At 47.2% G+C, this 16,405-nt stretch overlaps 1 protein-coding gene and 1 pseudogene across 13 annotated transcripts in view; both read left to right on the forward strand.

The window, feature by feature from the left end:
* FHIT (fragile histidine triad diadenosine triphosphatase) overlaps positions 1-16,405 on the forward strand; it is a 1,225,929-nt gene that overhangs the window by 886,825 nt on the left and 322,699 nt on the right. The gene's annotated exons all lie outside the window — the stretch shown is intronic.
* Positions 6,509-7,117, forward strand: LOC136641197 (geranylgeranyl transferase type-2 subunit alpha pseudogene; annotated as a pseudogene).

Consider the following 16,405-nt stretch of genomic DNA (forward strand, 5'->3'; position numbering starts at 1 on the left):
ACAAGGGCTGTACGGCAGAATACCAGCCAGAGACTGCTTGTTAAAAGTAAGGAACATATTTTGTTTTCTTTGTTTTTTTTAAAGATAAAACTGAAACAGAATGGTGAGGAATGGGGGTTCTGAACATTGAACCCTCACTCATTACTATTTGTTCTGTTCATTCTGTGGGGCATTTGTTTTAATGGAAAGTGATGCAAATGGGGCCCAATTAGACCCATGTCCGTATTCAGAAAACATCTAATGTCCCACAAATATCTTATCAAAAACATGTTAAATGATGAGGAAAAAATTATAACCCTTTCCTACCTGTTTTATACCTAGCAGAGGCAGGATTGGGTTCCTTTAAGCCTCTCCCTTGATAAAGCCTATATTATCCTTAAGACTTTATTACGTTCGACCACACTTGCTAAAAAGGGTTACAACCTATAATGGCAATCTGTCAAGCACCAGCACTGAATCCTTTGATCCTCCTAATGGGAGCTAAGAGGCATTTGCCCTCAGAACTGTACCTGCTGCATCCTTTGCCACCGAACTTCTGAAGTTCTCAGAACTAGAGAGCTGAAGTCAGGTAAAAAGACCTTTCTTCTTTTTTTCCTTTTTGTTTTCATAGGTAATTGCCTCTTAAATGGTGCTCCGTGGTCTCTCATATTGGAAAAGATAGAGGAGAATGCTAGTGGCCATCGGAAAGCAAACAGTGATTGATGCTAAATTAACAGCCCACTCCCTGTGTGGTGATGCAGCACCACCAGCATGGCTTCCTCTACATCCTGCTGGAGAGTTTTGGCAGTTGGAGGTCTACTAGGGGTAAGGGCACATTTTCCCCCTTGCCCTGGGGTAAGCCCCAGCAGCCACTGTGGGTCTACTTGGACCTGGGCCAGTGATATCGCTGGTGCAAGTCCAAGTTGATCATTCTGATGGATCAGTGCTAGGAAAGGGCACGGGCTTTGGTGTATGCTGCCGCCACTGATCCCGCCCCCCTTCCCCAGCCCAAATCAGCCCCCCGTCACTACCCCGTTGTGCCCACATTCACCCCCTGCCCCATTCAACCCCCTCCCCACCTTCACCCTGTTCTCCCCTGCCTTGTCCCACCCGCTGTGTGGGTTTACCACTACTGTTGGGTCTCTGTCACAATAGGAATGAAAGTGGAGGGGAAGAGAGTGCTGAACTAGAATGCTGGAGAATGGGAAGGGCAGAGGTTGGCACATCATTAGTTAAGGCCTTTTGGCATGCTGCCTCAGGCATGCCACAGCCCCTGGAGCCACCATTGAGTAGGCTTTTTCTCCTAGCGTTGCCTCTCAAATTTCTGTTAATGGTATGCTAGAGAGAACAAATGACCCTAATGAATGGGGCTTCTCATTACATTATTTATTTGGTTCATTACATGGACTTTTCATATTTAGAGACAATGTGAATTTGAATACCAGTTGCGGAGGTGCAACAGTGAAACAGAACTGCAGTATTTGCTTCCATGTCCCCCTTTTGGGCTTCCCAGAGGCATCCGGGGGAAATAGGATGCTGAATTAGATGGACCCTCAGTCTGATCCAGCCAGTCTTTTTCTTATGCTCTTAATAATGTCTGTCGATTTTTGTGTCACAGAAATTTCTATGACATTGATGATTAAAACTTTGTAACAGTCCCTAAAAACTATATCATGGGAAATGACTCACTGCATCCAGTAATTGGCAACCTTCAGTCTCGAAAGACTATGGTATCGCGCTCTGAATGGTGGTTCTGGAACAGCGTCTAGTGTGGCTGAAAAGGCCAATTTGGGAGTGACAATCCCTTCCACACTGGGAGCAAGTGCAGTCTGTCCCTGGTCTGTCTCCCTGGCTGTGGGCCTTCCTTCTTTGCCTCAGACTGTTGGCCAAGTGTCTCTTCAAACTGGGAAAGGCCATGCTGCACAGCCTGCCTCCAAGCGGGTCGCTCAGAGGCTAGGGTTTCCTACTTGTTGAGGTCCACTCCTAAGGCCTTCAGATCCCTCTTGCAGATGTCCTTGTATCGCAGCTGTGGTCTACCTGTAGGGTGCTTTCCTTGCACGAGTTCTCCATAGAGGAGATTCTTTGGGATCCGGCCATCATCCATTCTCACAACATGACCAAGCCAACGCAGGTGTCTCTGTTTCAGCAGTGCATATGTGCTAGGGATTCCAGCTCGTTCCAGGACTGTGTTGTTTGGAACTTTGTCCTGCCAGGTGATGCTGAGGATGCATCGGAGGCAGCGTATGTGGAAAGCATTCATTTTCCTCTCCTGTTGTGAGCGAAGAATCCATGACTCGCTGCATTACAGAAGTGTACTCAAGACGCAAGCTCTGTAGACCTGGATCTTGGTTTGTTCCGTCAGCTTCTTGTTGGACCAGACTCTCTTTGTGAGTCTGGAAAACGTGGTAGCTGCTTTACCGATGCATTTGTTTAGCTTGGCATAGAGAGAGAGAGTGCTGGAGATCGTTGAGCCAAGGTACACAAAGTCATGGACAACCTCCAGTTCATGTGCAGAGATTGTAATGCAGGGAGGTGAGTCCACATCCTGAACCATGACCTGTGTTTTTTTTAAGCTGATTGTCAGTCCACAATCTTGGCAGGCCTTGCTAAAACGATCCATGAGCTGCTGGAGATCTTTGGTAGAGTGGGTAGTGACAGCTGCATCATCGCAAAGAGGAAGTTGCGCAGACATTTCAGCTGGACTTTGCTCTCAGTCTGGAGAGGTTGAAGAGCTTTCTGTCTGATCTGGTCCGGAGATAGATGCCTTCTGTTGCAGTTCCAAAGGCATGCTTCAGCAGGACAGCGAAGAAAATCCCAAACAAGGTTGGCGCAAGAACACAGCCCTGCTTCACTCATACAACAGTGCCCTTCATGTCCTTGTGGAAAGATTTGATGATGCTGAGGAGCCTGGGTGGACATCCGATCTTGGGGAGAATCTTGAAGAGTCCGTCCCTGCTGACCAGGTCGAAAGCCTTTGTGAGATCTATGAAGGCTATAAAGAGTGGCTATCCTTGTTCCCTGCATTTCTCCTGCAGTTGTCTGATCAGATCTTCTGCATTGGTCCTTCCTGCGAACTTTAACCCTCAACTGTGATTTCTATTCTAGCACCAGCACAACTCTATTTTCTGTTCCCCCTCCTTTTCTTTTGTCTTTGTAACTTCCTTCCTTCTTTCTTTCTGAGAGGATAATGAGCTCCTCTTGCTGTTCTTGCCTACAGCAGAAAAATTTCAATATGTCATCCTTCTTTTGGCAGGCCAGGAACAGATGACACTCACAAAGGAGAACTTCATGCTGCTTTTTAAGCCCTTCTCTCCTCTTCCCCTCTTTGGCATTATCAAGATTTATTACTCCTCTAAATATTTCCAGGTCAGGCAAAAGTCCTTGAGAGATTAACATGAAAGCTTGGTGCTAAAAAAGATGGCAGATGGCAAATCTCTGTTAAATAGATGTGACCAAGTCTCCAGTAAAATAGGTATGGTCAGAATTATGAAGTAAGCATGACCCAGACCGACAAATAGCACAAGTTACAGCAAAATGGCATTCCGGGTTTCCAAATTGCATGGATAGTCTCAGGGAGAACATTTGTCTGTCCAGACAAATGGTCTTCCCCATGAAGAGTGGGGGAGGGTGGAGCTGTGGAACATGCCAACATGGGGCAAGGCTTGTTGGCAAGCTCCCAACCTATCCATTATAGCAACTGATGATGGCTCAGGTAACAGTGATTATGAACCTGCTTTTTGCTTGGCAAGAAGGAAAAGAGATTTGGGCTGCAGCCTGTCTCAGTGAGTATGATTGGCCTGTTTCTATGTACAAGCATTAACTGTGGAGGAAACTAAATAAGACTAAGAAGGTGAGACATTAGCTGGCATCTTGACTGGATGCCTTTAAGAGGGGATTGGACAAATTTCTGGAAGAAAAGTTCATTACGGGTTAGTCATAGTGCAAGCTCTTGGTTTTAGAGGCAGGCTGCCTCTGATTGCCAGATGCAGGGGAGGGCCCCGGGACACAGACTGTTGTCTTGTGTGCTCCCTGGGGCATTTGGTGGGCCACTGTGAGATACAGGAAGCTGGACTAGATGGGCCTTTGACCTGATCCAGCAGGGCTTTTCTTATGTTGTGCATATTTCTGTAGCAAATAACCTATTTTTGCCTTTATCATAGATATAGATGGACACAAGGAAGCTAAGCATGCCCCCAAGATATCATTCATTTGTTCACATTTATGTACAATTTGTTCACATTTATGTACCACACTTCCTCCAAGGAGCTCAGGGTGGTGTATGTGGTTCCTTCCCTCTTTATATCCTCCCAACAACCCTGTGAGGTAGGTTCAGCTGAGAGATGGTGACCTGCCCCAGGTCACCCAGGAAGCTCTTCATGCTACATCATTTGTTATTAGGAAAGGATGAGGTATGTACCCATCAGGTTGCAAAATTTCTTTAATTTTGAGGAGGCACTGTATAAGTAAGGGCAGTGTATTGGTTTGATACATGCGGGCTGTTTTAGGTGTGGTTTAAGTGTATTGTCCTATGTTTTTTATGTTTTATTTTATGCCAATGAAAGGTTCCTGAATCTGAATCTGACCCAGGAATCTTCATGGCTGAGTGGGAATTTGAACTTGGCTCTTCCAGGTCTAAGTGCAATTCCAGAACATCTACATCATCCTGGCTCTCTGTTGACAAGACAGTGGGGACATGCCTGGCCCAGTGCATAAGAAATTTTAAAGGTTCCTGAAGGAGGAAACCAAAAAGGCTTTTAAACCCTTTCTGAACTTGAGAGATACTGTCTAGACTATCATAACATAAGAACATGGCTACTCATCCTTCAAGGTATATACACATCACTGAAAATCTGTTTTCACCTGTGTACCAGGTACAAAGGAATTAACAAGTAAGATTCAGAGTCTACTTTTTCCCCAAAACTCTTTTGATTTTGTACCATTTTGAGGAAAATTAGGAGGGAATTTTTTTGTCTCATTGCCTTGTAGCGGTCTGAGGACCAATTCACGTGTTCCGGTAACCTATACCCGTGTCTTGATTGCCATGTGTTAAGTTGCAGCGATCGCAACCCTGCTTTGTTGTTCACATCTCTGTTTCCTTGCATTGTTAGTGATGATCTAACATGATGAGAAAGGGCAATCTGTGATGCTGTTGCAAGGCCAAACAGCCACTCAAATCAGCAACTCAGAATGACTTGGTACACAGGGATGAAGGTTCACAGGCTTTTATTGAATTGTATACAATTGGTCCACGGGACTCATGTCCAAAGCATGGACCCCGTCTGAACGATGGTCCTTAACTTTTATACCACACAATCCTTTGTCTGAAAATCTAGACTTCTCATTCGCTGAAGGTTTGACATCATAAATGGGGCTAATTCTTAATAGGACATAGATAAAATACCATTTACATACAAGATGGAAAATAGGTGGGCAACAAGTGAGCAAAACCATTGATTGGCTCTTATTTACATACAGGTGGGGTTTAATCTTAAAACTTTGCCAAAATTACACAATTTCCAAGAGTTTCTAAAACCAGTAGGATTCACTGTAACATTATTCCATCCAATACTGACCCTCACTCACATTTATCAATCTAACTAGGGTATTGGCAACCTTCAGTCTCGAAAGACTATGGTATCGCGCTCTGAAAGGTGGTTCTGGAACAGCGTCTAGTGTGGCTGAAAAGGCCAATCCGGGAGTGACAATCCCTTTCACACTGGGAGCAAGTGCAGTCTGTCCCTGGTCTGTCTCCCTGGCTATGGGCCTTCCTTCTTTGCCTCTTTGCCTCAGACTGCTGGCAAAGTGTCTCTTCAAACAGGGAAAGGCTTTAAGAAAATAAGCTTTCATACACACAAACACTTAAACACAGGTGGGAAGAACTTAATTTGGCAGAACTTCTAACCCATTTATTGACATATATTCTTTTAAACCCTTCTTACAAACCTGTGTGAACCAAAGTCTATTAAACTTCTTTTTAACAACTTTACCATATAATTCTACATAACTCTTATGACTAGTTACCTTGAGTATATTGATATTGAGGGCTCTATAGTGGTGTATAGAAGTGACCCTTTTATATATTTTAACATAAAACAAACTAAACTTTCTCTGCATATGTGATTTCTGTTTAACAAACCCTTGTCAGACATTACATGTCTGGCAAGCTGTTTTGAGGGAACTCTGTACTAGCCCCCTCTCTTATCTCAGTTGTTATTCACACAGAGGGTGGCGAAGTCTGGGTTTGCTCCCAGAACCTGGCTGGTCAGCTCCAAGCCTTCCTTGTCCAGCTGTTCCAGTTTCCTCTTCTCAAAGATGGCTTTGGTGACCGTCACATACTGGCACAGCTTCTTCTCCCGTTCCAGGCGCTTGGCCTCAGCCTGCTCTTCGGTTGTCTTGACTTTCAGCCTGCCGTGCATGTTGACGGTGCAGCAAGTATGACTCCAAAGGGGAACCGAGAGTCAATCACATACCCTCTCAGCAGCAGGAGTCCAGGGGCTGCAGCCAGCCAGGGGCATGCTAGGCGCGAGGCATGCCGGGAGGAGTGGCCCACGCAGTTTCTTCCCTGGCACGCAGTGCATGCCGGGATGCGGCGTGGCGAGGCTGCTGGGGCTGCTGGAACTTCCGACGGGAGATCTTCCTTCATCTGGAGGAGGAGACCTCAGATGAGATGCAAGCCCTGTACAAAGCAGAGCTGTCCTTCCTGGAGTCCTGCCTGCGTGTCAACCCCAAGTCCTACGGAACATGGCACCATCGCTACTGGGTGATGGAGCGCATCCCTGAGCCAGACTGGGCCCGAGAGCTGGAGCTGTGTGGGAAGTTCTTGGAGAGCGATGAGCGAAACTTTCACTGCTGGAATTACCGGCACTTTGTGGTGCAGCAATCACAGGTCTCCCCTCAGGACGAGCTGGCATTCAGTGACAGCCTCATCACTCGGAACTTTTCCAACTACTCGTCCTGGCATTATCGTAGCCTCCTCCTGCCAAAGCTGTACCCGGATCCCCACCAGCAAGGACGGATCACGGAGGAGATCCTACTGAAAGAGCTGGAGCTGGTGCAAAATGCCTTCTTTACCGACCCCAATGATCAGAGCGCTTGGTTCTATTACCGCTGGCTCCTGGGCAGAGGCAAAGATGGGTAGATGGGACTCGTCAGCCTAGGAAGGCAGCTCATCTAAGAGAAGGAAACTCTGACCTCAAACCTCCACTGCCTTGTGGCTACATCCAGTTGTAGAAAAGGCTTCAGGAGTCAACCTCGAGGCAAAATCAGGAGCCGGAGTCCCTTAGGCAGTTCATGGCTGAACACAGTCACGCTCTGGCAACTCCTGCGACGCCGCTGGAACCAACCGTATTGGCTTCTGCCTTTCCATTGGACCATTCCAGCGACGTGGAGAGGGGGGATTTGCTGCATGGGTAACAGCCTATCCTCCATACCTTCTTTACCCAGGCTTCGCGCACTGGAGAGGACACTCCAACTTCGCCAAAGTCCAGCTGAAATGTCTGCGTGACTTCCTCTTTGCCGATGATGCAGCTGTCACTACCCACTCTGCCAAAGATCTCCAGCAGCTCATGGATCGTTTTAGCAAGGCCTGCCAAGATTTTGGACTGACAATCAGCCTGAAGAAAACACAGGTCATGGTTCAGGATGTGGACTCACCTCCCTGCATTACAATCTCTGAGCATGAACTGGAGGTTGTCCATGACTTTGTGTACCTTGGCTCAACGATCTCCGACACTCTTTCTCTCGATACCGAGCTAAACAAGCGCATCGGTAAAGCAGCTACCACGTTTTCCAGACTCACAAAGAGAGTCTGGTCCAACAAGAAGCTGACGGAACATACCAAGATCCAGGTCTACAGAGCTTGCGTCCTGAGTACACTTCTGTACTGCAGCGAGTCATGGACTCTCCGCTCCCAACAGGAGAGGAAACTGAGCGCTTTCCACATGCGCTGCCTCCGACGCATCCTCGGCATCACCTGGCAGGACAAAGTTCCAAACAACACAGTCCTGGAACGTGCTGGAATCCCTAGCATGTATTCACTGCTGAAACAGAGACGCCTGCGTTGGCTTGGTCATGTCGTGAGAATGGATGATGGCCGGATCCCAAAGGATCTCCTCTATGGAGAACTCGTGCAAGGAAAGCGCCCTACAGGTAGACCACAGCTGCGATACAAGGACATCTGCAAGAGGGATCTGAAGGCCTTAGGGATGGACCTCAACAAGTGGGAAACCCTGGCCTCTGAGCGGCCCGCTTGGAGTCAGGCTGTGCAACATGGCCTTTCCCAGTTTGAAGAGACACTTGGCCAACAGTCTGAGGCTAAGAGGCAAAGAAGGAAGGCCCATAGCCAGGGAGACAGACCAGGGACAGACTGCACTTGCTCCCGGTGTGGAAGGGATTGTCACTCCCGGATTGGCCTTTTCAGCCACACTAGACGCTGTGCCAGAACCACCTTTCAGAGTGCGATACCATAGTCTTTCGAGACTGAAGGTTGCCAATACTATTCACACAAAGACTCTTTCTTAAGGATGGTCCTGTTTATCTAACTAAATGTTTTAAACTGGTTTCTGCAGGTGTCTGCCAAGAATATCCTTGTCAACTTAAGATAAGGATGTCTGCAATGTTAAACTAAAGCTTTCCTAAAATCAAGCATTTTGGTTTTTTAAGACTTTCCTCTAATAACTACCACTACTATATATTCCATATACACCTTTAAAACAAGGACTATATATTTATATATATAAATATATCCCCCAGGGATCCCCCAGGGGCCGGGGATAAGAACAGGCCCTCGGTTTGGCTGTACGTGTCGTAAGAGGCGACTAAATAGCCACCGGGTAAATGGGACTCGTCAGCCTCGGAAGGCAGCTCATCTGAGAGAAGGAAAACTCTGATCCCAAACCTCCACTGCCTTCTGGCTACATCCAGTTATGGAAAAGGCTTCAGGAGTCAACCTCGAGGCAAAATCCGGAGCCGGAGTCCCTGAGGCAGTTCATGGCTGAACACAGTCATGCTCTGGCAACTCCTGCGACGCCGCTAGAACCAACCGTATTGGCTTCTGCCTTTCCATTGGACCATTCCAGCGACGTGGAGAGGGGGGATATGCTGCATGGGTAACAGCCTATCCTCCATACCTTCTTTACCCAGGCTTCGCGCACTGGAGAGGACACTCCAACTTCGCCATACGGCGTCGGCCCAACACGGGAAGCAGCAGTTTACCGGTTATAAGTCTTTGCTCGATTGGCGTAGAGCGTGACGCCAGGGGCTGCTTCCGACGGTGGGAGAGATCATTGCATCTCATTGGGCAGCTACCGCCCGCCTTAAGCTGGGCAGTCCCCAGCCAGTAAGGTGTTGCCTCGCCACGGTCCGTTAACCTCATGGGGTGCGTGGGGTTTAGGGTGAAAACCGACAAGCGGATCGACAACTCTGCACCATGCAACAAAACAGAAAACTCCTGCCCTAAAATTGGGCACCTGGAACGTAAGGACAATGACACCTGGCTTCTCTGATGACCTGCAAGAAATAGACGATGCACGCAAAGCAGCTGTCATCAACATGGAGCTGAGCAGACTGCAGATGGACATCGTCACCCTTCAAGAGACAAGGCTGCCAGATTCCGGATCTGTCAAGGAGAGAAATTTCTCATTTTTCTTGCAGGGAAAACCACCAAACAAAACCAGGGAACATGGCGTTGGCTTTGCAGTCAGAAATACCCTGCTGGAATCCATCATCCCACCTACTGTGGGAAGTGAAAGAATTTTGTCCCTGCAGCTCCAGTCATCAGCAGGCCCTGTCACACTCATCAGTGCTTATGCACCAACTCTGTCGTCTCCAGCAGAAGCCAAAGACAAATTCTACGATGACCTGGCCACCACTCTCAAGAAGATCCCTGTAAAAGAGCTATTGTTCATCCTCGGCGATTTCAATGCTAGAGTTGGTGCTGATCACAGTTCGTGGCCCACTTGCTTAGGTCAGTTCGGCACTGGGAAGATGAATGAAAATGGCCAACGCCTGCTAGAGTTTTGCTGTCATCACGGTCTCTGTGTCAGCGACACATTCTTCAACACGAAGCCCCAACATAGAGTCTCTTGGAGACACCCAAGATCAAAGCACTGGCACCAGCTCGACCTGATTCTCTCCAGACGCTCCAGCCTTCCCAGCATCAAGATCACACGCAGTTATCACGGTGCTGCCTGTGACACTGACCACTCCCTGGTGTGCAGCAGAGTGAAACTGCAAGCTAAGCGACTGTATCACACGAAAAGGGAAGGAAGACCTTGCATTGATACCAGCAAGATCCGGGATCAGAGAAAAGTGGAGGAATTTGCATGAGCACTTGAGGAATCTCTTCTAGGCCCGGCCGACGCAAACGCATCCAACAGATGGGAGCATTTCAAGAATACCGTTTACAACACCGCCTTGTCCATATTCGGCAAGAAGACCAACAAGACGGCAGACTGGTTTGAAGCCCACTCTGAGGAGTTGACACCAGTCATTGAGGAAAAGAGGAGAGCTCAAGCAGCACACAAGACCTGTCCCAGTGAGCGCAACCTGCAGGTCCTCCGAGCTACTCGCAGCAAAGTCCAGCAGGCTGCCAGGAGATGTGCTAACAAATACTGGCTCCAGCTCTGTTCCCAGATACAGATAGCAGCTGACATGGGCAAAATCAAGGGGATGTATGATGGTATCAAGCAGGCCCTAGGTCCAACACAGAAGAAAATTGCCCCCCTGAAGTCTGCAGCAGGCGAGGTCATCCAGGATTGGGCGCAGCAGATGGAATGCTGGGTGCAGCACTACTCTGAGCTATATTCCAGAGAAAATGTAGTCACCGAAGAAGCGCTGTACAACATTGAGTGCCTGCCTGTGTTGGAGGAGCTTGACAGTGAACCAACCCTAGAAGAACTTCATGTGGCCCTGGACTCCCTTGCCTTTGGCAAGGCACCAGGAAAAGACAGCATCCCTGCTGAAGTCCTAAAGTGCTGCAAAGAGATCATTGTCACTGAGCTGCATGAAATCCTCTGTCTCTGCTGGAGAGAAGGTGGAGTACCTCAAGACATGAGGGATGCAAATATCATCACGCTGTACAAGAACAAAGGTGACAGGGGTGACTGCAACAACTACCGTGGCATATCTCTCCTTAGCATTGTAGGAAAGTTGTTTGCCTGAGTTGCACTAAAGAGGCTCCAGGTACTTGCAGAGAGCATCTATCCAGAATCGCAGTGCGGATTCCGAGCCAACAGGTCCACCACTGATATGGTATTCTCCCTTAGACAACTGCAGGAGAAATGCAGGGAACAACAACAGCCACTCTTTATAGCCTTCATAGATCTCACGAAGGCTTTCGACCTGGTCAGCAGGGACGGCCTCTTCAAGATTCTCCCCAAGATCGGATGTCCACCCAGGCTCCTCAGCATCATCAGATCCTTCCACAAGGACATGAAGGGCACTGTTGTCTTCGATGGCTCCACATCAGACCCCTTTGACATCCGAAGCGGCGTGAAGCAGGGCTGTGTTCTTGCGCCAACCTTGTTTGGGATTTTCTTCGCTGTCCTGCTGAAGCAGGCCTTTGGAACTGCAACAGAAGGCATCTATCTCCAGACCAGATCAGACGGAAAGCTCTTCAACCTCTCCAGACTGAGAGCAAAGTCCAAAGTCCAGCTGAAATGTCTGCGTGACTTCCTCTTTGCCGACGATGCAGCTGTCACTACCCACTCTGCCAAAGATCTCCAGCAGCTCATGGATCGTTTTAGCAAGGCCTGCCAAGATTTTGGACTGACAATCAGCTTAAAAAAAACACAGGTCATGGTTCAGGATGTGGACTCACCTCCCTGCATTACAATCTCTGCACATGAACTGGAGGTTGTCCATGACTTTGTGTACCTTGGCTCAACAATCTCCGACACTCTTTCTCTCGATACTGAGCTAAACAAACACATCAGTAAAGCAGCTACCACGTTTTCCAGACTCACAAAGAGAGTCTGGTCCAACAAGAAGCTGACGGAACATACCAAGATCCAGGTCTACAGAGCTTGCGTCCTGAGTACACTTCTGTACTGCAGCGAGTCATGGACTCTTCGCTCACAACAGGAGAGGAAACTGAATGCTTTCCACATGCGCTGCCTCCGACACATTCTTGGCATCACCTGGCAGGACAAAGTTCCTAACAACACAGTCCTGGAACGTGCTGGAATCCCTAGCATGTATGCACTGCTGAAACAGAGACGCCTGCGTTGGCTCGGTCATGTTGTGAGAATGGATGATGGCCGGATCCCAAAGGATCTCCTCTATGGAGAACTCGTGCAAGGAAAGCGCCCTACAGGTAGACCACAGCTGCGATACAAGGACATCTGCAAGAGGGATCTGAAGGCCTTAGGGATGGACCTCAACAAGTGGGAAACCCTGGCCTCTGAGCGGCCCGCTTGGAGTCAGGCTGTGCAGCATGGCCTTTCCCAGTTTGAAGAGACACTTTGCCAGCAGTCTGCGGCAAAGAGGCAAAGAAGGAAGGCCCATAGCCAGGGAGACAGACCAGGGACAGACTGCACTTGCTTCCGGTGTGGAAGGGATTGTCACTCCCGGATTGGCCTTTTCAGCCACACTAGACGCTGTGCCAGAACCACCTTTCAGAGGCGATACCATAGTCTCCCGAGACTGAAGGATGCCAATATATTTATAGGTCTCTATATGTGTTTTTCCTCCTTTTGAAAACTTAGATGAATAAGCAAGAGAGTTTTTGGCACCTGGCATGGCGACAGCCTTGCTCATCCTGGTGCGCCTGCCAAGAAAGAGTTTTATCTATCTTTGTTGCCCTACTCCCTTCTAAACTCTGAAGCATCCAACTTCTGTGAAACTAGCAGCTTCTACAAATAATTTTTCTTCAAGCAGCTTGTCCTGTTTTGAAAATGGCTTTCCTGTGCTTTAGTCAGACCTTTAATAAAATCAGGCAGTTAAAACTTACTTCTATACCTTTATACTATACCAGTGTGAGTTTTAAGCTGTTTAAGCATTTGTTTCTAAGATCAAGCAGCTCTCTTTTCCATTGTACATATGGTATAGTCTTAAACTAATTCTTAGTACTCTGCTTATACTCTATTGGGCTATCCAGGTCTAGGGTCAAAGGTCACCATGCCTCAATACCAGCTTCATGCGAGGAAGGAAGCAGTCAATGCCACCTGCTATGGTGGGAGGAGTCTTTGTTCTTTCACATGATGTGGTTTTATAAAATGGTCCATGGTCAGAGGTAGACCAAAGCCTCTTATTATGTGTCACCATACGACTCCTCCTTCCCTGCATATATCCTTTTGTTCGCCTTTTCCATATTTTATTTTTTAAATAACAATTAAAGCACTACAGCATGACTTCATTGTTCCCTAATTCCAGTGTTTCGGTGCTTCCACATTCAGCCTTGTCCGGCACAAAGCAGGCATCATGAAGTCACCTACAGAGGTCCTTTGTCTCTCCCATTTGAGTTGCACTGAAGAAACTATTTTCTTTTTTTCGGCTTTGAGTGAGCAGAATGTCAGAAATTCCATATTATGATTGTTGTCTTCCATGCCATCACCCCTGTATGCTTATCTTCAACTGCAGTTTCCTGCAACATGTTCCGGTTCATCTAGAATATTCATAACGCCCCCATGTGAATGGTGAGTGGTCTCTAGGAATGAGAACACTCTAGAACAACGACCAAAAAGTGACTTTTTCTAGTGGAAAAGCGACTTTTTCCCATTGCACTGGGTGGGAATGCCTTATCTTGCATGTTAATCTGAATATCAGAGGAGATGTGCCTTGTTCTGCAAGCAGAATTACCAAGGAGGAAGCACTGTTGAGTTCAGTGGGGCTTAGCTGAGTAAATGTGATCAGGATTGCACAGTTAGGCTGCAGTTCTGGATATACTTGCTTGCAAGCCCACTAAACACAGTGAGATTTATTTGTGAGAAAACATGCATGGGATCAGGCAGTTAATAGCGCATGACTTAATAGTGCAGGTTTCTGATTGACAGTAACAGAGACCGAGCTTAATTGCGCATTGTCACTTCATTGGAAGTGAATGGGTAATAGCTTTGTATCATTTTTTTTTCTTTTTACAGGCTCTGATTGTGCAGGGTTCCCATCTGTTGCCCATCTCAATCCTTTTGCAAAGTGCTGTCCATTTTGCCTTAGCTCATGCCGATCCTCATTCATAGTTCTGGCTGTGGCTTGCTACAGCTCATCCTGTTTGGGCTCAAAGCTCTGACCTGCTGAGCTGCAAAGCTTTGTTTCACTGTCTAGAAAGAGAGGTGTATCGGTAAAATGTTTCCGTACATGCAAATTTTGATAATTGCCTGGAGAGTGCCAATTTGCATGGAGCTCTGAAGATGAAGAGGTTGGGGGTATCTATATATCATTAGCACATTCTTACTGGAAATGCATTTTTAATGCATTAGGCCCATGTAATTTAATACCAGCGCAGCCGGTTTGGGACATGAGAAGTTAAACCGCTAATTGCATGGAAATGCTTTCTGGATGCAATTATACTTCATTTCAAAAAGGCTTTTAAGGACCATACACTTCAAAAGGATCCATGCACAGGTCTTAAAAACATGCATTGCAAAGAGCCAGTGTAACAACAGGAAGGAGCTTAGATCTCTGAAGCTTTTCCTTTGAATTGCAGGGAATATGTGTTAATAAGATTTGTTTGCAATTGATTCCAGTGGTATTGAGTGCTATAGTGCAATACCCTTGAATTAGAGAGATTATACAGCACTCTGTCACCATGGTGCCTGATTGAACATATACTGTTCATTATGGTATTACGGTATTCGTATAGAACCCTGAGCAACCCTGGTTGTGTAGTTCCTCCCATCTCTTTTATTGTTCTGTTGCTAGACTGGTCCACAACAAACAATTGTTAATTCACTGGATATACATGTAGTATGCAAATTTTGTGGCATCCCCCATCTTCAGTTGTATAGCTGAGATCTCATAGCTGGGACTATTGGTTGGCAACCTTCAGTCTCGAAAGACTATGGTATAAGCCTCCAGCATTCGGTATTCCCAGGTGGTCTCCCATCCAAGTACTAACCAGGCCTGACCCTGCTTAGCTTCTGAGATCTGACAAGATCAGGCATGTGCAGGGTAACAGTTACAAGAAGGCAAAATTGGAGGCAAGACTCACCATGCCAGACCTCTGCCCTGGGAACTGTGGGGTCATAATTTAAAGACACCTGCCCCTAAGGACTTAAAGAATACAGTTTGAACCAAAGCTCACCCTGAACCTTTCTCCAGGGCCAGCATGCAATCTTGGAAAACGCAAAACAACAATCAAGATGGAAAATACCACCAAGCATGTGCAAAGTGCTTTACTCTCACCCTGAGTAACCATAATTGATCTTCACACAGCTAGGATTCTACCAGACTGGGAGAGTGGCTTCCAGGAAGACTTCAGTTCTACCACCTTTCTTAAAGACTGTAAAATTAAGCTCTTACAAGCTGTAGAAGTCCATAGACACAGAGGCATGCATTGATTAAAGAAGTTCTCTGCATTTAATTGTAAAAAGGGCTGCCAGGATGAAAATGTTTGACAATGTTTTTTAAAACCACTCAATGGTGAGATTTGAACCTGTGAGGAATCCAGTGTGTCACTTTCCAAACAGATATTGAGACTGGGGCAGGTAGTCACCGTTAATTGTTCAGAAAATGTTCAGAAATATGTGGGATACTGCTGCATTCTGGTGCCATGTTCTTGCATCTGGCATTCAGAGACAGGCTACTTCTAAAATGTGAAGGTTGCGTACAGCATTGTTTCTCAGCCAGTGGTACAGATACCACCAGTGGTACTTGAGGTGGTGTCTGGTAGTACTCAACGAGACCCTGGGACCCCTGCCAACCGACAGCGAGACCAGGAACACAACACAACACAACTAGCAGCGGTAGGAGGATTGGCTCGGCAGGCAGAGCTCAAAAGCATGCTTTTTTGTTCTTGTGAAAGCCCTCCTGTCCACCCTGAGCCTCTTACTGGTGTTTGTTGCATTGTATCTGTGCTCCCAATCCAGAAGTAACTGGCGATGATGTCATTGCCAGTTACTTCCAGCAGTACTTCAAATAGGTGGACCGTATGGTGAAGGACAAACACTGGTTGAGAAACACTGGCCTGCAGTCATGGTGACTTGTAACGTGCGGTGGACCTTTCTTGGTTGAGAAACACTGGCCTGCAGTGGTTGAGAAACACTTGTAACGTGTGGTGGACTTTTCTTCTATAAATCTGTCCAATCCCCTTGGAAAGACCTCTAGGCCAGGTGCTATCACCACATCCTGTGGCAAGGAGCTCCACATATTAATTTCATGCCAAGTAATGTTACCTTTTGCATGTTCTGACTCTCCCACCAGTCAGTTTTAGTGGATGTCTCTGGTGTGGTGTGAGAAGATAATCATGCTCTCCTGCTTACCTTCTCAAGGG

The sequence above is a fragment of the Tiliqua scincoides genome, chromosome 2 (assembly GCF_035046505.1).
Source record: "Tiliqua scincoides isolate rTilSci1 chromosome 2, rTilSci1.hap2, whole genome shotgun sequence".
Taxonomy (NCBI): domain Eukaryota; kingdom Metazoa; phylum Chordata; class Lepidosauria; order Squamata; family Scincidae; genus Tiliqua; species Tiliqua scincoides.